The 22865-nt window shown below is 44.9% G+C and overlaps 5 long non-coding RNA genes across 5 annotated transcripts; 3 read left to right on the forward strand and 2 right to left on the reverse strand.

The window, feature by feature from the left end:
* Nucleotides 1–2083: 2083 nt before the first annotated feature.
* Nucleotides 2084–3374, reverse strand: LOC147660750 (uncharacterized). The gene is made up of 2 exons (XR_015306194.1): nt 3200–3374; nt 2084–3110 (listed from the first exon to the last, which is right to left on the reverse strand). It is a non-coding gene; the product is annotated as an uncharacterized LOC147660750 (long non-coding RNA).
* A 3233-nt stretch (nt 3375–6607) lies between these two features.
* LOC147660751 (uncharacterized) lies at nt 6608–7898 on the reverse strand. Its single transcript, XR_015306193.1, has 2 exons — nt 7724–7898; nt 6608–7634 (listed from the first exon to the last, which is right to left on the reverse strand). It is a non-coding gene; the product is annotated as an uncharacterized LOC147660751 (long non-coding RNA).
* Nucleotides 7899–9930: 2032 nt separating this feature from the next.
* LOC147660752 (uncharacterized) lies at nt 9931–11221 on the forward strand. Its single transcript, XR_015306192.1, has 2 exons — nt 9931–10105; nt 10195–11221. It is a non-coding gene; the product is annotated as an uncharacterized LOC147660752 (long non-coding RNA).
* A 3233-nt stretch (nt 11222–14454) lies between these two features.
* LOC147660753 (uncharacterized) lies at nt 14455–15745 on the forward strand. Its single transcript, XR_015306195.1, has 2 exons — nt 14455–14629; nt 14719–15745. It is a non-coding gene; the product is annotated as an uncharacterized LOC147660753 (long non-coding RNA).
* A 3233-nt stretch (nt 15746–18978) lies between these two features.
* Nucleotides 18979–20269, forward strand: LOC147660754 (uncharacterized). The gene is made up of 2 exons (XR_015306191.1): nt 18979–19153; nt 19243–20269. It is a non-coding gene; the product is annotated as an uncharacterized LOC147660754 (long non-coding RNA).
* Nucleotides 20270–22865: the final 2596 nt, after the last annotated feature.

Raw genomic sequence — 22865 nt, forward strand, 5'->3', positions numbered from 1 at the left:
TTCTAGATTCGCCAATAGGTGCCAATTGCTCAGCACCGTTTTTCTCAGTTTGTGGGTGTCTGGTCCAAAGGTGGTGACACAGACCAACCTATCAAGCGTGGGTTTGGGCCGTGCTTGCAGCAAAGTTTCACGGGGGGTGAAGCGTGCTCTTGTTAGGGAGTGCTTGAGTAGTTTTTTAGGATACCCCCTCTCCTGCATTTCTTGGCAAAACGTCTCTGCATGAGATGTGAAGTCCCTCAGGTTCGAACAATTCCTCCTTATGCGCAGCAGTTGCCCATAGGGAAGGTTTGACTTCAAGTTCCTGGGGTGGGCACTCTTATGGTGCAAGATGGTGTTCCTGTCTGTGTCTTTTTTATGGAGAGAAGATTTCAATACTCCATTGATGTTAATGATTTCTACGTCAAGAAAAGTCATCCTTTCATTGCTTTGTGTCATCGAGAATTTAATGTCAGCATGCCGGTTGTTGAGCCAGTCATGGAATGCTCCGAGGTCGGTCTGGCTCCCCTGCCACAGGAGCCAGACGTCATCTATGTAGCGGAGCCATTGTAAGATATGTTGTTTGAAGGGGTTGTTGTTGTCAATGAACATCTGTTCATACTGGGCCATGAACAACACGGCCATCTCTGGGGCATAAGGGCACCCCATGGCGGTGCCCTTGACCTGCATAAAGAACTCCCCATTAAATGAAAAGTAGTTCTTTTTTAGAGCAATCTCGGCCAATTTTAAGATAAACCTTGTGGGTACTTGGTGGGGCCTTTCTCTCTGATTTAGGTAGATTTCCATCACCTCAAGTGCTTCCTCCTGCGGGATCTGTGTGTACAGAGAGGTGACGTCCATTGTGACAAGCAGTTGGGTCTCAGAGTTGAAGGCTGTGTCTTCAACTTTGAGGAGAAAGTCAGTCGTATCTCGTAGGTACGATTTGACTGTTTTTAGGAAGGGTTTCAAAAAGAAATCCACGTACTGTGACAAGGGTTCAAGACAAGAATCACACCCGGACACGATTGGGCGTCCTGGGGGATCTTGAAGGCCCTTGTGGATTTTTGGCAGAAGATACAGCATCGGTGTTCTTGGGTGCTTCTTTAGTAAATAGTCATACTCTTTTTTGCCCAGAAACCCACCGTCAAGGCCACCCTGCAAAGTGTCAGCAATGAGTCTCTGAATCTCCTTGGTCGGATCTTCTTGGAGACGTCTATACCAAGTCACATTGTTCACCTGTTTGTTGCCTTCTGCTAGGTATTTTTCACGGGCCCACACCACCACCGCCCCACCTTTGTCGGCCTGTTTTATGATGATAGAATTGTCTTCTTTTAAGGTTTTGATTGCTGCGCGCTGCTTCTGGCCCATGTTTTGTGGTACAAAATGTCTTGCTTTTTCCATTTTCTCTATTGATGACAGGAGGACTTGTTCAAATGCCAGAACCTCCTTGGGGATATTTTGATAAGGGACAAATGTGGACTTATTGCGTAGACCAGTGACTTCAATATTGGGTGGAGAGGGATTACTCCAAAAGAAGACCCTTAGGCGGATTTTTCGACAGAACTCAATGGCTTCCAGCTTGAGTTTCGTGTAATCAGTTTTCCTGCCAGGCACAAATTTAAGGCCCAACGCTAAGACTGAGTGTTCGTCCGGTGTCAGGGGTCTATTGGATAAGTTGACAACAGCATTGGAACCCTCTACGACTTGTATGAGCGGTTCCTGGTTCGCATCTCCCACGGTTGTTTGAACCGGGCTTTTGGCTGTTGGCCCTGGTCTAAAAAAGCCACCTGTTTCTTATTTGGATTGCGATTATCAGACCCAGATGAATCAGAAGAGGAGGTTTCTGAAAATGTTGTGAACCTATTTCTTGAGCGTCCTTGGAAGGTAGAAAGTGCTCTCCGGGATTCTTGTTGGGTGTAATAATCCTCTTTTAAAAAGGGGTACACTTGCTCGATTTTGAAGGCCTTCACGTCTCTTTCGTATTTAAAAGTTTTGTCATTAATAGTGTTATCTCGAAAGGTTCTGATATCTTTCTCAATTTTCTCCAATAGTGCCTTGGCGTCCGTCACGGCCGGACTGGTCTTGATTGCCTCAGTAAGTTCCTCAATTTCTTTTTGTTCTTCTAAGCACAGCCTCTGTGCTGTCTCTATAGTGTGAACCATGAGGTCCCTGCTGCACTTCGTGTTGATAAAGCTGAAGCCTTTTTTATATTCTGCATCTTCCACGAATATTACAGGGACATTTTTGACCTGTAAGCCCCAGGGAATTGTACCCCCTTTCAGGTGCCTAAGGAGGAAATGTCCATGCAGTTCCGTGCGTACATGCTTTTTTTGTAATCGTATTAAACGATCTGATTCATTTTGTTGTTTGGCGGTAGTGCTGAGTGTCACATTTGAGAAAGGAGAGTTGTCAATCAAGTTCTGAATATGGTTCTCGCTAAAGGATAGCGTGTCTTTGTCTGCCATATTAGTCTGGAAACAGAGGTTCCCAAAGGAAATATCTCACATGTAGAGAGGAGGCGACAGGAATGTCCTAGAACTCTCGCGGATGGGTATCCGCTCTAACTAGTAGAACAAGGGGAGCTTGGCCCTTAGGGGACAAGTGAGAAGGCTGGGCCTAAATTTAGGGAACAAACAAGTGTGCCTCTCACTATTTGATAGAAGCCAAAAATCAGGGCGTTTGAAGACGCTATTTGTCGTATTCAACACGGTATTTTTATTTTTACCATTAACTTAATAATTTGTCAAAAGTTTGTCGCAGACAACATATGATCAGCAGAAAAGAACTGTAAAACACGACAGTTTTTACACAACGTTTGTATCAATCATTGCAACACATTGTCAAACTTAAACATAGACCTGAATGCGGTCAACAGATAGAGACATAAAACATGTATAACAAAGTACAGAGTGCAACACATAATATTTGTATCAGTGCAAAATTTGGTTAAAGCAAAAGCATGGTGAATGAGAGAAAGGATTAGAAAAGATTAGAAAAAGGAACGCGAGTGAATTCAAAACTCAATATTATCATCAGCAATAGCTTGGGTTTAAATTGTCCTTTTCTAATTCGCCGACGCGTTTCGAATCCGGAAATTAACTGTCGGGATTCTCATCAGGGCAAAGTTTATCTATCTGTAAATTTAAGCAAAGGGGGAGGTTTTAGTGTCATGTATTGACGTGAGGACGACTCTCCTTGTATTGTGACATTCATATTGACATACCGCTTTTTAAGGGAAGCAGGTTCCAGTCTGGGGTTGCGGGTGCAGACTCAAAAGTGGGTCCAAAACTGAGGCGCCTACAATTAGAATGAGCGTGTGTTATGGCGCGAGAAGTACATGTGGTTGTTACACTTGGTTGTTACATTTAAAAAACAAATCCCCACTGGGCATACCGTTGTTGGGTTGAAAGTCAATCAGAACGGCTGCTCGATGCGGGACAAGGGCTCCGCGGCGTTTTCGCTGCCTGTGGCTGGGCTGAAGCGCTGTGTACAGAAAAGGGAGGGGTTTTGTGTATTGGTACTAGAAAACTTGCAGCCCGGGTTTAAAACAGTTCTAGACCGGCTGGCGGTAAATAATACCTTTGGCGTTTGCCGCCGCTGTTGTCCAGTAAGGGATCCTGTTTTCTGAGGGGCGCAGTCCTCGTTTTAATATTTAATCGGCGTGTTCCAACTCCGCTGGGGAAGAAGGAAATTGTTGTTAGTCAACAGCCAGAGCATTCCTGGCGAACGCGCTAGAACGCATTGCTTTGCCTACAGGAGCGTTTCTTACCTCGAAGTGTTTCGGTTGGCGGCTCATAGCATACTGTTTGGTTTCCCAAGATGGGTGCTGCTGCAGTTGCTATGGTGATGAACCATAGGTTGCCGCTTTGCATTGTGGGATTTGTAGTTTATGTGAATGTGAAACATGGAAGAAATCACCATGTGTTTAGAAAAACCGTACTGAGACACGACCAAGTCGACCAGCCAGAACACCAAGGCATCATTGAGTTAGAGTCTACCAACTTCAGATAAAGTATTAAGGCCCCTTTGCACGCTGTTGAATTTCAATATCAGATAAGCCTCTGTTTTTAAGAGTGACCTATCGATATCCACATTCCTTTGTGCCGGGCGTAATGTATACAACACTGTCCATTTGAGGTGATTGACATCATGGTTTGCATTTATGAAGTGCTCCACCATGGGGGCGGTCATGATTTTGTTCTTGATCCTGGATCGATGCTGGCAAATGCGTGTGTTCACTTGTTGTGTAGTTTTGCCAATGTAGATCAGATCACAGGGGCACTGGACCAGATAAACGACATTCTTAGTCTTACAATTAGAAAAGTCCACATGCTTCCATCTGGTGGTGCCATGCTGGAACTCATCGCCTTCGATAGTGTTTGGGCATACAACACAGGTCCCGCACTTATGGTGCCCTGTGATTGGTTTGAGGTTCCATTGACTGATAAGGTCATTCTTCTTTTTGGGTAGTGATACGTCCGCCCTCATAAGTTGTTGGCCTACATTTTGATTCCTCCTGTAGGCGAACAAGGGGTTGGATAGTGGGCATTCTAGATTCGCCAATAGGTGCCAATTGCTCAGCACCGTTTTTCTCAGTTTGTGGGTGTCTGGTCCAAAGGTGGTGACACAGACCAACCTATCAAGCGTGGGTTTGGGCCGTGCTTGCAGCAAAGTTTCACGGGGGGTGAAGCGTGCTCTTGTTAGGGAGTGCTTGAGTAGTTTTTTAGGATACCCCCTCTCCTGCATTTCTTGGCAAAACGTCTCTGCATGAGATGTGAAGTCCCTCAGGTTCGAACAATTCCTCCTTATGCGCAGCAGTTGCCCATAGGGAAGGTTTGACTTCAAGTTCCTGGGGTGGGCACTCTTATGGTGCAAGATGGTGTTCCTGTCTGTGTCTTTTTTATGGAGAGAAGATTTCAATACTCCATTGATGTTAATGATTTCTACGTCAAGAAAAGTCATCCTTTCATTGCTTTGTGTCATCGAGAATTTAATGTCAGCATGCCGGTTGTTGAGCCAGTCATGGAATGCTCCGAGGTCGGTCTGGCTCCCCTGCCACAGGAGCCAGACGTCATCTATGTAGCGGAGCCATTGTAAGATATGTTGTTTGAAGGGGTTGTTGTTGTCAATGAACATCTGTTCATACTGGGCCATGAACAACACGGCCATCTCTGGGGCATAAGGGCACCCCATGGCGGTGCCCTTGACCTGCATAAAGAACTCCCCATTAAATGAAAAGTAGTTCTTTTTTAGAGCAATCTCGGCCAATTTTAAGATAAACCTTGTGGGTACTTGGTGGGGCCTTTCTCTCTGATTTAGGTAGATTTCCATCACCTCAAGTGCTTCCTCCTGCGGGATCTGTGTGTACAGAGAGGTGACGTCCATTGTGACAAGCAGTTGGGTCTCAGAGTTGAAGGCTGTGTCTTCAACTTTGAGGAGAAAGTCAGTCGTATCTCGTAGGTACGATTTGACTGTTTTTAGGAAGGGTTTCAAAAAGAAATCCACGTACTGTGACAAGGGTTCAAGACAAGAATCACACCCGGACACGATTGGGCGTCCTGGGGGATCTTGAAGGCCCTTGTGGATTTTTGGCAGAAGATACAGCATCGGTGTTCTTGGGTGCTTCTTTAGTAAATAGTCATACTCTTTTTTGCCCAGAAACCCACCGTCAAGGCCACCCTGCAAAGTGTCAGCAATGAGTCTCTGAATCTCCTTGGTCGGATCTTCTTGGAGACGTCTATACCAAGTCACATTGTTCACCTGTTTGTTGCCTTCTGCTAGGTATTTTTCACGGGCCCACACCACCACCGCCCCACCTTTGTCGGCCTGTTTTATGATGATAGAATTGTCTTCTTTTAAGGTTTTGATTGCTGCGCGCTGCTTCTGGCCCATGTTTTGTGGTACAAAATGTCTTGCTTTTTCCATTTTCTCTATTGATGACAGGAGGACTTGTTCAAATGCCAGAACCTCCTTGGGGATATTTTGATAAGGGACAAATGTGGACTTATTGCGTAGACCAGTGACTTCAATATTGGGTGGAGAGGGATTACTCCAAAAGAAGACCCTTAGGCGGATTTTTCGACAGAACTCAATGGCTTCCAGCTTGAGTTTCGTGTAATCAGTTTTCCTGCCAGGCACAAATTTAAGGCCCAACGCTAAGACTGAGTGTTCGTCCGGTGTCAGGGGTCTATTGGATAAGTTGACAACAGCATTGGAACCCTCTACGACTTGTATGAGCGGTTCCTGGTTCGCATCTCCCACGGTTGTTTGAACCGGGCTTTTGGCTGTTGGCCCTGGTCTAAAAAAGCCACCTGTTTCTTATTTGGATTGCGATTATCAGACCCAGATGAATCAGAAGAGGAGGTTTCTGAAAATGTTGTGAACCTATTTCTTGAGCGTCCTTGGAAGGTAGAAAGTGCTCTCCGGGATTCTTGTTGGGTGTAATAATCCTCTTTTAAAAAGGGGTACACTTGCTCGATTTTGAAGGCCTTCACGTCTCTTTCGTATTTAAAAGTTTTGTCATTAATAGTGTTATCTCGAAAGGTTCTGATATCTTTCTCAATTTTCTCCAATAGTGCCTTGGCGTCCGTCACGGCCGGACTGGTCTTGATTGCCTCAGTAAGTTCCTCAATTTCTTTTTGTTCTTCTAAGCACAGCCTCTGTGCTGTCTCTATAGTGTGAACCATGAGGTCCCTGCTGCACTTCGTGTTGATAAAGCTGAAGCCTTTTTTATATTCTGCATCTTCCACGAATATTACAGGGACATTTTTGACCTGTAAGCCCCAGGGAATTGTACCCCCTTTCAGGTGCCTAAGGAGGAAATGTCCATGCAGTTCCGTGCGTACATGCTTTTTTTGTAATCGTATTAAACGATCTGATTCATTTTGTTGTTTGGCGGTAGTGCTGAGTGTCACATTTGAGAAAGGAGAGTTGTCAATCAAGTTCTGAATATGGTTCTCGCTAAAGGATAGCGTGTCTTTGTCTGCCATATTAGTCTGGAAACAGAGGTTCCCAAAGGAAATATCTCACATGTAGAGAGGAGGCGACAGGAATGTCCTAGAACTCTCGCGGATGGGTATCCGCTCTAACTAGTAGAACAAGGGGAGCTTGGCCCTTAGGGGACAAGTGAGAAGGCTGGGCCTAAATTTAGGGAACAAACAAGTGTGCCTCTCACTATTTGATAGAAGCCAAAAATCAGGGCGTTTGAAGACGCTATTTGTCGTATTCAACACGGTATTTTTATTTTTACCATTAACTTAATAATTTGTCAAAAGTTTGTCGCAGACAACATATGATCAGCAGAAAAGAACTGTAAAACACGACAGTTTTTACACAACGTTTGTATCAATCATTGCAACACATTGTCAAACTTAAACATAGACCTGAATGCGGTCAACAGATAGAGACATAAAACATGTATAACAAAGTACAGAGTGCAACACATAATATTTGTATCAGTGCAAAATTTGGTTAAAGCAAAAGCATGGTGAATGAGAGAAAGGATTAGAAAAGATTAGAAAAAGGAACGCGAGTGAATTCAAAACTCAATATTATCATCAGCAATAGCTTGGGTTTAAATTGTCCTTTTCTAATTCGCCGACGCGTTTCGAATCCGGAAATTAACTGTCGGGATTCTCATCAGGGCAAAGTTTATCTATCTGTAAATTTAAGCAAAGGGGGAGGTTTTAGTGTCATGTATTGACGTGAGGACGACTCTCCTTGTATTGTGACATTCATATTGACATACCGCTTTTTAAGGGAAGCAGGTTCCAGTCTGGGGTTGCGGGTGCAGACTCAAAAGTGGGTCCAAAACTGAGGCGCCTACAATTAGAATGAGCGTGTGTTATGGCGCGAGAAGTACATGTGGTTGTTACACTTGGTTGTTACATTTAAAAAACAAATCCCCACTGGGCATACCGTTGTTGGGTTGAAAGTCAATCAGAACGGCTGCTCGATGCGGGACAAGGGCTCCGCGGCGTTTTCGCTGCCTGTGGCTGGGCTGAAGCGCTGTGTACAGAAAAGGGAGGGGTTTTGTGTATTGGTACTAGAAAACTTGCAGCCCGGGTTTAAAACAGTTCTAGACCGGCTGGCGGTAAATAATACCTTTGGCGTTTGCCGCCGCTGTTGTCCAGTAAGGGATCCTGTTTTCTGAGGGGCGCAGTCCTCGTTTTAATATTTAATCGGCGTGTTCCAACTCCGCTGGGGAAGAAGGAAATTGTTGTTAGTCAACAGCCAGAGCATTCCTGGCGAACGCGCTAGAACGCATTGCTTTGCCTACAGGAGCGTTTCTTACCTCGAAGTGTTTCGGTTGGCGGCTCATAGCATACTGTTTGGTTTCCCAAGATGGGTGCTGCTGCAGTTGCTATGGTGATGAACCATAGGTTGCCGCTTTGCATTGTGGGATTTGTAGTTTATGTGAATGTGAAACATGGAAGAAATCACCATGTGTTTAGAAAAACCGTACTGAGACACGACCAAGTCGACCAGCCAGAACACCAAGGCATCATTGAGTTAGAGTCTACCAACTTCAGATAAAGTATTAAGGCCCCTTTGCACGCTGTTGAATTTCAATATCAGATAAGCCTCTGTTTTTAAGAGTGACCTATCGATATCCACATTCCTTTGTGCCGGGCGTAATGTATACATGGATCGATGCTGGCAATGCTGGAACTCATCGCCTTCGATAGTGTTTGGGCATACAACACAGGCTTGATAGGTTGGTCTGTGTCACCACCTTTGGACCAGACACCCACAAACTGAGAAAAACGGTGCTGAGCAATTGGCACCTATTGGCGAATCTAGAATGCCCACTATCCAACCCCTTGTTCGCCTACAGGAGGAATCAAAATGTAGGCCAACAACTTATGAGGGCGGACGTATCACTACCCAAAAAGAAGAATGACCTTATCAGTCAATGGAACCTCAAACCAATCACAGGGCACCATAAGTGCGGGACCTGTGTTGTATGCCCAAACACTATCGAAGGCGATGAGTTCCAGCATGGCACCACCAGATGGAAGCATGTGGACTTTTCTAATTGTAAGACTAAGAATGTCGTTTATCTGGTCCAGTGCCCCTGTGATCTGATCTACATTGGCAAAACTACACAACAAGTGAACACACGCATTTGCCAGCATCGATCCAGGATCAAGAACAAAATCATGACCGCCCCCATGGTGGAGCACTTCATAAATGCAAACCATGATGTCAATCACCTCAAATGGACAGTGTTGTATACATTACGCCCGGCACAAAGGAATGTGGATATCGATAGGTCACTCTTAAAAACAGAGGCTTATCTGATATTGAAATTCAACAGCGTGCAAAGGGGCCTTAATACTTTATCTGAAGTTGGTAGACTCTAACTCAATGATGCCTTGGTGTTCTGGCTGGTCGACTTGGTCGTGTCTCAGTACGGTTTTTCTAAACACATGGTGATTTCTTCCATGTTTCACATTCACATAAACTACAAATCCCACAATGCAAAGCGGCAACCTATGGTTCATCACCATAGCAACTGCAGCAGCACCCATCTTGGGAAACCAAACAGTATGCTATGAGCCGCCAACCGAAACACTTCGAGGTAAGAAACGCTCCTGTAGGCAAAGCAATGCGTTCTAGCGCGTTCGCCAGGAATGCTCTGGCTGTTGACTAACAACAATTTCCTTCTTCCCCAGCGGAGTTGGAACACGCCGATTAAATATTAAAACGAGGACTGCGCCCCTCAGAAAACAGGATCCCTTACTGGACAACAGCGGCGGCAAACGCCAAAGGTATTATTTACCGCCAGCCGGTCTAGAACTGTTTTAAACCCGGGCTGCAAGTTTTCTAGTACCAATACACAAAACCCCTCCCTTTTCTGTACACAGCGCTTCAGCCCAGCCACAGGCAGCGAAAACGCCGCGGAGCCCTTGTCCCGCATCGAGCAGCCGTTCTGATTGACTTTCAACCCAACAACGGTATGCCCAGTGGGGATTTGTTTTTTAAATGTAACAACCAAGTGTAACAACCACATGTACTTCTCGCGCCATAACACACGCTCATTCTAATTGTAGGCGCCTCAGTTTTGGACCCACTTTTGAGTCTGCACCCGCAACCCCAGACTGGAACCTGCTTCCCTTAAAAAGCGGTATGTCAATATGAATGTCACAATACAAGGAGAGTCGTCCTCACGTCAATACATGACACTAAAACCTCCCCCTTTGCTTAAATTTACAGATAGATAAACTTTGCCCTGATGAGAATCCCGACAGTTAATTTCCGGATTCGAAACGCGTCGGCGAATTAGAAAAGGACAATTTAAACCCAAGCTATTGCTGATGATAATATTGAGTTTTGAATTCACTCGCGTTCCTTTTTCTAATCTTTTCTAATCCTTTCTCTCATTCACCATGCTTTTGCTTTAACCAAATTTTGCACTGATACAAATATTATGTGTTGCACTCTGTACTTTGTTATACATGTTTTATGTCTCTATCTGTTGACCGCATTCAGGTCTATGTTTAAGTTTGACAATGTGTTGCAATGATTGATACAAACGTTGTGTAAAAACTGTCGTGTTTTACAGTTCTTTTCTGCTGATCATATGTTGTCTGCGACAAACTTTTGACAAATTATTAAGTTAATGGTAAAAATAAAAATACCGTGTTGAATACGACAAATAGCGTCTTCAAACGCCCTGATTTTTGGCTTCTATCAAATAGTGAGAGGCACACTTGTTTGTTCCCTAAATTTAGGCCCAGCCTTCTCACTTGTCCCCTAAGGGCCAAGCTCCCCTTGTTCTACTAGTTAGAGCGGATACCCATCCGCGAGAGTTCTAGGACATTCCTGTCGCCTCCTCTCTACATGTGAGATATTTCCTTTGGGAACCTCTGTTTCCAGACTAATATGGCAGACAAAGACACGCTATCCTTTAGCGAGAACCATATTCAGAACTTGATTGACAACTCTCCTTTCTCAAATGTGACACTCAGCACTACCGCCAAACAACAAAATGAATCAGATCGTTTAATACGATTACAAAAAAAGCATGTACGCACGGAACTGCATGGACATTTCCTCCTTAGGCACCTGAAAGGGGGTACAATTCCCTGGGGCTTACAGGTCAAAAATGTCCCTGTAATATTCGTGGAAGATGCAGAATATAAAAAAGGCTTCAGCTTTATCAACACGAAGTGCAGCAGGGACCTCATGGTTCACACTATAGAGACAGCACAGAGGCTGTGCTTAGAAGAACAAAAAGAAATTGAGGAACTTACTGAGGCAATCAAGACCAGTCCGGCCGTGACGGACGCCAAGGCACTATTGGAGAAAATTGAGAAAGATATCAGAACCTTTCGAGATAACACTATTAATGACAAAACTTTTAAATACGAAAGAGACGTGAAGGCCTTCAAAATCGAGCAAGTGTACCCCTTTTTAAAAGAGGATTATTACACCCAACAAGAATCCCGGAGAGCACTTTCTACCTTCCAAGGACGCTCAAGAAATAGGTTCACAACATTTTCAGAAACCTCCTCTTCTGATTCATCTGGGTCTGATAATCGCAATCCAAATAAGAAACAGGTGGCTTTTTTAGACCAGGGCCAACAGCCAAAAGCCCGGTTCAAACAACCGTGGGAGATGCGAACCAGGAACCGCTCATACAAGTCGTAGAGGGTTCCAATGCTGTTGTCAACTTATCCAATAGACCCCTGACACCGGACGAACACTCAGTCTTAGCGTTGGGCCTTAAATTTGTGCCTGGCAGGAAAACTGATTACACGAAACTCAAGCTGGAAGCCATTGAGTTCTGTCGAAAAATCCGCCTAAGGGTCTTCTTTTGGAGTAATCCCTCTCCACCCAATATTGAAGTCACTGGTCTACGCAATAAGTCCACATTTGTCCCTTATCAAAATATCCCCAAGGAGGTTCTGGCATTTGAACAAGTCCTCCTGTCATCAATAGAGAAAATGGAAAAAGCAAGACATTTTGTACCACAAAACATGGGCCAGAAGCAGCGCGCAGCAATCAAAACCTTAAAAGAAGACAATTCTATCATCATAAAACAGGCCGACAAAGGTGGGGCGGTGGTGGTGTGGGCCCGTGAAAAATACCTAGCAGAAGGCAACAAACAGGTGAACAATGTGACTTGGTATAGACGTCTCCAAGAAGATCCGACCAAGGAGATTCAGAGACTCATTGCTGACACTTTGCAGGGTGGCCTTGACGGTGGGTTTCTGGGCAAAAAAGAGTATGACTATTTACTAAAGAAGCACCCAAGAACACCGATGCTGTATCTTCTGCCAAAAATCCACAAGGGCCTTCAAGATCCCCCAGGACGCCCAATCGTGTCCGGGTGTGATTCTTGTCTTGAACCCTTGTCACAGTACGTGGATTTCTTTTTGAAACCCTTCCTAAAAACAGTCAAATCGTACCTACGAGATACGACTGACTTTCTCCTCAAAGTTGAAGACACAGCCTTCAACTCTGAGACCCAACTGCTTGTCACAATGGACGTCACCTCTCTGTACACACAGATCCCGCAGGAGGAAGCACTTGAGGTGATGGAAATCTACCTAAATCAGAGAGAAAGGCCCCACCAAGTACCCACAAGGTTTATCTTAAAATTGGCCGAGATTGCTCTAAAAAAGAACTACTTTTCATTTAATGGGGAGTTCTTTATGCAGGTCAAGGGCACCGCCATGGGGTGCCCTTATGCCCCAGAGATGGCCGTGTTGTTCATGGCCCAGTATGAACAGATGTTCATTGACAACAACAACCCCTTCAAACAACATATCTTACAATGGCTCCGCTACATAGATGACGTCTGGCTCCTGTGGCAGGGGAGCCAGACCGACCTCGGAGCATTCCATGACTGGCTCAACAACCGGCATGCTGACATTAAATTCTCGATGACACAAAGCAATGAAAGGATGACTTTTCTTGACGTAGAAATCATTAACATCAATGGAGTATTGAAATCTTCTCTCCATAAAAAAGACACAGACAGGAACACCATCTTGCACCATAAGAGTGCCCACCCCAGGAACTTGAAGTCAAACCTTCCCTATGGGCAACTGCTGCGCATAAGGAGGAATTGTTCGAACCTGAGGGACTTCACATCTCATGCAGAGACGTTTTGCCAAGAAATGCAGGAGAGGGGGTATCCTAAAAAACTACTCAAGCACTCCCTAACAAGAGCACGCTTCACCCCCCGTGAAACTTTGCTGCAAGCACGGCCCAAACCCACGCTTGATAGGTTGGTCTGTGTCACCACCTTTGGACCAGACACCCACAAACTGAGAAAAACGGTGCTGAGCAATTGGCACCTATTGGCGAATCTAGAATGCCCACTATCCAACCCCTTGTTCGCCTACAGGAGGAATCAAAATGTAGGCCAACAACTTATGAGGGCGGACGTATCACTACCCAAAAAGAAGAATGACCTTATCAGTCAATGGAACCTCAAACCAATCACAGGGCACCATAAGTGCGGGACCTGTGTTGTATGCCCAAACACTATCGAAGGCGATGAGTTCCAGCATGGCACCACCAGATGGAAGCATGTGGACTTTTCTAATTGTAAGACTAAGAATGTCGTTTATCTGGTCCAGTGCCCCTGTGATCTGATCTACATTGGCAAAACTACACAACAAGTGAACACACGCATTTGCCAGCATCGATCCAGGATCAAGAACAAAATCATGACCGCCCCCATGGTGGAGCACTTCATAAATGCAAACCATGATGTCAATCACCTCAAATGGACAGTGTTGTATACATTACGCCCGGCACAAAGGAATGTGGATATCGATAGGTCACTCTTAAAAACAGAGGCTTATCTGATATTGAAATTCAACAGCGTGCAAAGGGGCCTTAATACTTTATCTGAAGTTGGTAGACTCTAACTCAATGATGCCTTGGTGTTCTGGCTGGTCGACTTGGTCGTGTCTCAGTACGGTTTTTCTAAACACATGGTGATTTCTTCCATGTTTCACATTCACATAAACTACAAATCCCACAATGCAAAGCGGCAACCTATGGTTCATCACCATAGCAACTGCAGCAGCACCCATCTTGGGAAACCAAACAGTATGCTATGAGCCGCCAACCGAAACACTTCGAGGTAAGAAACGCTCCTGTAGGCAAAGCAATGCGTTCTAGCGCGTTCGCCAGGAATGCTCTGGCTGTTGACTAACAACAATTTCCTTCTTCCCCAGCGGAGTTGGAACACGCCGATTAAATATTAAAACGAGGACTGCGCCCCTCAGAAAACAGGATCCCTTACTGGACAACAGCGGCGGCAAACGCCAAAGGTATTATTTACCGCCAGCCGGTCTAGAACTGTTTTAAACCCGGGCTGCAAGTTTTCTAGTACCAATACACAAAACCCCTCCCTTTTCTGTACACAGCGCTTCAGCCCAGCCACAGGCAGCGAAAACGCCGCGGAGCCCTTGTCCCGCATCGAGCAGCCGTTCTGATTGACTTTCAACCCAACAACGGTATGCCCAGTGGGGATTTGTTTTTTAAATGTAACAACCAAGTGTAACAACCACATGTACTTCTCGCGCCATAACACACGCTCATTCTAATTGTAGGCGCCTCAGTTTTGGACCCACTTTTGAGTCTGCACCCGCAACCCCAGACTGGAACCTGCTTCCCTTAAAAAGCGGTATGTCAATATGAATGTCACAATACAAGGAGAGTCGTCCTCACGTCAATACATGACACTAAAACCTCCCCCTTTGCTTAAATTTACAGATAGATAAACTTTGCCCTGATGAGAATCCCGACAGTTAATTTCCGGATTCGAAACGCGTCGGCGAATTAGAAAAGGACAATTTAAACCCAAGCTATTGCTGATGATAATATTGAGTTTTGAATTCACTCGCGTTCCTTTTTCTAATCTTTTCTAATCCTTTCTCTCATTCACCATGCTTTTGCTTTAACCAAATTTTGCACTGATACAAATATTATGTGTTGCACTCTGTACTTTGTTATACATGTTTTATGTCTCTATCTGTTGACCGCATTCAGGTCTATGTTTAAGTTTGACAATGTGTTGCAATGATTGATACAAACGTTGTGTAAAAACTGTCGTGTTTTACAGTTCTTTTCTGCTGATCATATGTTGTCTGCGACAAACTTTTGACAAATTATTAAGTTAATGGTAAAAATAAAAATACCGTGTTGAATACGACAAATAGCGTCTTCAAACGCCCTGATTTTTGGCTTCTATCAAATAGTGAGAGGCACACTTGTTTGTTCCCTAAATTTAGGCCCAGCCTTCTCACTTGTCCCCTAAGGGCCAAGCTCCCCTTGTTCTACTAGTTAGAGCGGATACCCATCCGCGAGAGTTCTAGGACATTCCTGTCGCCTCCTCTCTACATGTGAGATATTTCCTTTGGGAACCTCTGTTTCCAGACTAATATGGCAGACAAAGACACGCTATCCTTTAGCGAGAACCATATTCAGAACTTGATTGACAACTCTCCTTTCTCAAATGTGACACTCAGCACTACCGCCAAACAACAAAATGAATCAGATCGTTTAATACGATTACAAAAAAAGCATGTACGCACGGAACTGCATGGACATTTCCTCCTTAGGCACCTGAAAGGGGGTACAATTCCCTGGGGCTTACAGGTCAAAAATGTCCCTGTAATATTCGTGGAAGATGCAGAATATAAAAAAGGCTTCAGCTTTATCAACACGAAGTGCAGCAGGGACCTCATGGTTCACACTATAGAGACAGCACAGAGGCTGTGCTTAGAAGAACAAAAAGAAATTGAGGAACTTACTGAGGCAATCAAGACCAGTCCGGCCGTGACGGACGCCAAGGCACTATTGGAGAAAATTGAGAAAGATATCAGAACCTTTCGAGATAACACTATTAATGACAAAACTTTTAAATACGAAAGAGACGTGAAGGCCTTCAAAATCGAGCAAGTGTACCCCTTTTTAAAAGAGGATCATTACACCCAACAAGAATCCCGGAGAGCACTTTCTACCTTCCAAGGACGCTCAAGAAATAGGTTCACAACATTTTCAGAAACCTCCTCTTCTGATTCATCTGGGTCTGATAATCGCAATCCAAATAAGAAACAGGTGGCTTTTTTAGACCAGGGCCAACAGCCAAAAGCCCGGTTCAAACAACCGTGGGAGATGCGAACCAGGAACCGCTCATACAAGTCGTAGAGGGTTCCAATGCTGTTGTCAACTTATCCAATAGACCCCTGACACCGGACGAACACTCAGTCTTAGCGTTGGGCCTTAAATTTGTGCCTGGCAGGAAAACTGATTACACGAAACTCAAGCTGGAAGCCATTGAGTTCTGTCGAAAAATCCGCCTAAGGGTCTTCTTTTGGAGTAATCCCTCTCCACCCAATATTGAAGTCACTGGTCTACGCAATAAGTCCACATTTGTCCCTTATCAAAATATCCCCAAGGAGGTTCTGGCATTTGAACAAGTCCTCCTGTCATCAATAGAGAAAATGGAAAAAGCAAGACATTTTGTACCACAAAACATGGGCCAGAAGCAGCGCGCAGCAATCAAAACCTTAAAAGAAGACAATTCTATCATCATAAAACAGGCCGACAAAGGTAGGGCGGTGGTGGTGTGGGCCCGTGAAAAATACCTAGCAGAAGGCAACAAACAGGTGAACAATGTGACTTGGTATAGACGTCTCCAAGAAGATCCGACCAAGGAGATTCAGAGACTCATTGCTGACACTTTGCAGGGTGGCCTTGACGGTGGGTTTCTGGGCAAAAAAGAGTATGACTATTTACTAAAGAAGCACCCAAGAACACCGATGCTGTATCTTCTGCCAAAAATCCACAAGGGCCTTCAAGATCCCCCAGGACGCCCAATCGTGTCCGGGTGTGATTCTTGTCTTGAACCCTTGTCACAGTACGTGGATTTCTTTTTGAAACCCTTCCTAAAAACAGTCAAATCGTACCTACGAGATACGACTGACTTTCTCCTCAAAGTTGAAGACACAGCCTTCAACTCTGAGACCCAACTGCTTGTCACAATGGACGTCACCTCTCTGTACACACAGATCCCGCAGGAGGAAGCACTTGAGGTGATGGAAATCTACCTAAATCAGAGAGAAAGGCCCCACCAAGTACCCACAAGGTTTATCTTAAAATTGGCCGAGATTGCTCTAAAAAAGAACTACTTTTCATTTAATGGGGAGTTCTTTATGCAGGTCAAGGGCACCGCCATGGGGTGCCCTTATGCCCCAGAGATGGCCGTGTTGTTCATGGCCCAGTATGAACAGATGTTCATTGACAACAACAACCCCTTCAAACAACATATCTTACAATGGCTCCGCTACATAGATGACGTCTGGCTCCTGTGGCAGGGGAGCCAGACCGACCTCGGAGCATTCCATGACTGGCTCAACAACCGGCATGCTGACATTAAATTCTCGATGACACAAAGCAATGAAAGGATGACTTTTCTTGACGTAGAAATCATTAACATCAATGGAGTATTGAAATCTTCTCTCCATAAAAAAGACACAGACAGGAACACCATCTTGCACCATAAGAGTGCCCACCCCAGGAACTTGAAGTCAAACCTTCCCTATGGGCAACTGCTGCGCATAAGGAGGAATTGTTCGAACCTGAGGGACTTCACATCTCATGCAGAGACGTTTTGCCAAGAAATGCAGGAGAGGGGGTATCCTAAAAAACTACTCAAGCACTCCCTAACAAGAGCACGCTTCACCCCCCGTGAAACTTTGCTGCAAGCACGGCCCAAACCCACGCTTGATAGGTTGGTCTGTGTCACCACCTTTGGACCAGACACCCACAAACTGAGAAAAACGGTGCTGAGCAATTGGCACCTATTGGCGAATCTAGAATGCCCACTATCCAACCCCTTGTTCGCCTACAGGAGGAATCAAAATGTAGGCCAACAACTTATGAGGGCGGACGTATCACTACCCAAAAAGAAGAATGACCTTATCAGTCAATGGAACCTCAAACCAATCACAGGGCACCATAAGTGCGGGACCTGTGTTGTATGCCCAAACACTATCGAAGGCGATGAGTTCCAGCATGGCACCACCAGATGGAAGCATGTGGACTTTTCTAATTGTAAGACTAAGAATGTCGTTTATCTGGTCCAGTGCCCCTGTGATCTGATCTACATTGGCAAAACTACACAACAAGTGAACACACGCATTTGCCAGCATCGATCCAGGATCAAGAACAAAATCATGACCGCCCCCATGGTGGAGCACTTCATAAATGCAAACCATGATGTCAATCACCTCAAATGGACAGTGTTGTATACATTACGCCCGGCACAAAGGAATGTGGATATCGATAGGTCACTCTTAAAAACAGAGGCTTATCTGATATTGAAATTCAACAGCGTGCAAAGGGGCCTTAATACTTTATCTGAAGTTGGTAGACTCTAACTCAATGATGCCTTGGTGTTCTGGCTGGTCGACTTGGTCGTGTCTCAGTACGGTTTTTCTAAACACATGGTGATTTCTTCCATGTTTCACATTCACATAAACTACAAATCCCACAATGCAAAGCGGCAACCTATGGTTCATCACCATAGCAACTGCAGCAGCACCCATCTTGGGAAACCAAACAGTATGCTATGAGCCGCCAACCGAAACACTTCGAGGTAAGAAACGCTCCTGTAGGCAAAGCAATGCGTTCTAGCGCGTTCGCCAGGAATGCTCTGGCTGTTGACTAACAACAATTTCCTTCTTCCCCAGCGGAGTTGGAACACGCCGATTAAATATTAAAACGAGGACTGCGCCCCTCAGAAAACAGGATCCCTTACTGGACAACAGCGGCGGCAAACGCCAAAGGTATTATTTACCGCCAGCCGGTCTAGAACTGTTTTAAACCCGGGCTGCAAGTTTTCTAGTACCAATACACAAAACCCCTCCCTTTTCTGTACACAGCGCTTCAGCCCAGCCACAGGCAGCGAAAACGCCGCGGAGCCCTTGTCCCGCATCGAGCAGCCGTTCTGATTGACTTTCAACCCAACAACGGTATGCCCAGTGGGGATTTGTTTTTTAAATGTAACAACCAAGTGTAACAACCACATGTACTTCTCGCGCCATAACACACGCTCATTCTAATTGTAGGCGCCTCAGTTTTGGACCCACTTTTGAGTCTGCACCCGCAACCCCAGACTGGAACCTGCTTCCCTTAAAAAGCGGTATGTCAATATGAATGTCACAATACAAGGAGAGTCGTCCTCACGTCAATACATGACACTAAAACCTCCCCCTTTGCTTAAATTTACAGATAGATAAACTTTGCCCTGATGAGAATCCCGACAGTTAATTTCCGGATTCGAAACGCGTCGGCGAATTAGAAAAGGACAATTTAAACCCAAGCTATTGCTGATGATAATATTGAGTTTTGAATTCACTCGCGTTCCTTTTTCTAATCTTTTCTAATCCTTTCTCTCATTCACCATGCTTTTGCTTTAACCAAATTTTGCACTGATACAAATATTATGTGTTGCACTCTGTACTTTGTTATACATGTTTTATGTCTCTATCTGTTGACCGCATTCAGGTCTATGTTTAAGTTTGACAATGTGTTGCAATGATTGATACAAACGTTGTGTAAAAACTGTCGTGTTTTACAGTTCTTTTCTGCTGATCATATGTTGTCTGCGACAAACTTTTGACAAATTATTAAGTTAATGGTAAAAATAAAAATACCGTGTTGAATACGACAAATAGCGTCTTCAAACGCCCTGATTTTTGGCTTCTATCAAATAGTGAGAGGCACACTTGTTTGTTCCCTAAATTTAGGCCCAGCCTTCTCACTTGTCCCCTAAGGGCCAAGCTCCCCTTGTTCTACTAGTTAGAGCGGATACCCATCCGCGAGAGTTCTAGGACATTCCTGTCGCCTCCTCTCTACATGTGAGATATTTCCTTTGGGAACCTCTGTTTCCAGACTAATATGGCAGACAAAGACACGCTATCCTTTAGCGAGAACCATATTCAGAACTTGATTGACAACTCTCCTTTCTCAAATGTGACACTCAGCACTACCGCCAAACAACAAAATGAATCAGATCGTTTAATACGATTACAAAAAAAGCATGTACGCACGGAACTGCATGGACATTTCCTCCTTAGGCACCTGAAAGGGGGTACAATTCCCTGGGGCTTACAGGTCAAAAATGTCCCTGTAATATTCGTGGAAGATGCAGAATATAAAAAAGGCTTCAGCTTTATCAACACGAAGTGCAGCAGGGACCTCATGGTTCACACTATAGAGACAGCACAGAGGCTGTGCTTAGAAGAACAAAAAGAAATTGAGGAACTTACTGAGGCAATCAAGACCAGTCCGGCCGTGACGGACGCCAAGGCACTATTGGAGAAAATTGAGAAAGATATCAGAACCTTTCGAGATAACACTATTAATGACAAAACTTTTAAATACGAAAGAGACGTGAAGGCCTTCAAAATCGAGCAAGTGTACCCCTTTTTAAAAGAGGATTATTACACCCAACAAGAATCCCGGAGAGCACTTTCTACCTTCCAAGGACGCTCAAGAAATAGGTTCACAACATTTTCAGAAACCTCCTCTTCTGATTCATCTGGGTCTGATAATCGCAATCCAAATAAGAAACAGGTGGCTTTTTTAGACCAGGGCCAACAGCCAAAAGCCCGGTTCAAACAACCGTGGGAGATGCGAACCAGGAACCGCTCATACAAGTCGTAGAGGGTTCCAATGCTGTTGTCAACTTATCCAATAGACCCCTGACACCGGACGAACACTCAGTCTTAGCGTTGGGCCTTAAATTTGTGCCTGGCAGGAAAACTGATTACACGAAACTCAAGCTGGAAGCCATTGAGTTCTGTCGAAAAATCCGCCTAAGGGTCTTCTTTTGGAGTAATCCCTCTCCACCCAATATTGAAGTCACTGGTCTACGCAATAAGTCCACATTTGTCCCTTATCAAAATATCCCCAAGGAGGTTCTGGCATTTGAACAAGTCCTCCTGTCATCAATAGAGAAAATGGAAAAAGCAAGACATTTTGTACCACAAAACATGGGCCAGAAGCAGCGCGCAGCAATCAAAACCTTAAAAGAAGACAATTCTATCATCATAAAACAGGCCGACAAAGGTGGGGCGGTGGTGGTGTGGGCCCGTGAAAAATACCTAGCAGAAGGCAACAAACAGGTGAACAATGTGACTTGGTATAGACGTCTCCAAGAAGATCCGACCAAGGAGATTCAGAGACTCATTGCTGACACTTTGCAGGGTGGCCTTGACGGTGGGTTTCTGGGCAAAAAAGAGTATGACTATTTACTAAAGAAGCACCCAAGAACACCGATGCTGTATCTTCTGCCAAAAATCCACAAGGGCCTTCAAGATCCCCCAGGACGCCCAATCGTGTCCGGGTGTGATTCTTGTCTTGAACCCTTGTCACAGTACGTGGATTTCTTTTTGAAACCCTTCCTAAAAACAGTCAAATCGTACCTACGAGATACGACTGACTTTCTCCTCAAAGTTGAAGACACAGCCTTCAACTCTGAGACCCAACTGCTTGTCACAATGGACGTCACCTCTCTGTACACACAGATCCCGCAGGAGGAAGCACTTGAGGTGATGGAAATCTACCTAAATCAGAGAGAAAGGCCCCACCAAGTACCCACAAGGTTTATCTTAAAATTGGCCGAGATTGCTCTAAAAAAGAACTACTTTTCATTTAATGGGGAGTTCTTTATGCAGGTCAAGGGCACCGCCATGGGGTGCCCTTATGCCCCAGAGATGGCCGTGTTGTTCATGGCCCAGTATGAACAGATGTTCATTGACAACAACAACCCCTTCAAACAACATATCTTACAATGGCTCCGCTACATAGATGACGTCTGGCTCCTGTGGCAGGGGAGCCAGACCGACCTCGGAGCATTCCATGACTGGCTCAACAACCGGCATGCTGACATTAAATTCTCGATGACACAAAGCAATGAAAGGATGACTTTTCTTGACGTAGAAATCATTAACATCAATGGAGTATTGAAATCTTCTCTCCATAAAAAAGACACAGACAGGAACACCATCTTGCACCATAAGAGTGCCCACCCCAGGAACTTGAAGTCAAACCTTCCCTATGGGCAACTGCTGCGCATAAGGAGGAATTGTTCGAACCTGAGGGACTTCACATCTCATGCAGAGACGTTTTGCCAAGAAATGCAGGAGAGGGGGTATCCTAAAAAACTACTCAAGCACTCCCTAACAAGAGCACGCTTCACCCCCCGTGAAACTTTGCTGCAAGCACGGCCCAAACCCACGCTTGATAGGTTGGTCTGTGTCACCACCTTTGGACCAGACACCCACAAACTGAGAAAAACGGTGCTGAGCAATTGGCACCTATTGGCGAATCTAGAATGCCCACTATCCAACCCCTTGTTCGCCTACAGGAGGAATCAAAATGTAGGCCAACAACTTATGAGGGCGGACGTATCACTACCCAAAAAGAAGAATGACCTTATCAGTCAATGGAACCTCAAACCAATCACAGGGCACCATAAGTGCGGGACCTGTGTTGTATGCCCAAACACTATCGAAGGCGATGAGTTCCAGCATGGCACCACCAGATGGAAGCATGTGGACTTTTCTAATTGTAAGACTAAGAATGTCGTTTATCTGGTCCAGTGCCCCTGTGATCTGATCTACATTGGCAAAACTACACAACAAGTGAACACACGCATTTGCCAGCATCGATCCAGGATCAAGAACAAAATCATGACCGCCCCCATGGTGGAGCACTTCATAAATGCAAACCATGATGTCAATCACCTCAAATGGACAGTGTTGTATACATTACGCCCGGCACAAAGGAATGTGGATATCGATAGGTCACTCTTAAAAACAGAGGCTTATCTGATATTGAAATTCAAC

Source organism: Lissotriton vulgaris, unplaced genomic scaffold (genome assembly GCF_964263255.1).
Source record: "Lissotriton vulgaris unplaced genomic scaffold, aLisVul1.2 SCAFFOLD_5286, whole genome shotgun sequence".
NCBI classification, from domain to species: Eukaryota; Metazoa; Chordata; class Amphibia; order Caudata; family Salamandridae; genus Lissotriton; species Lissotriton vulgaris.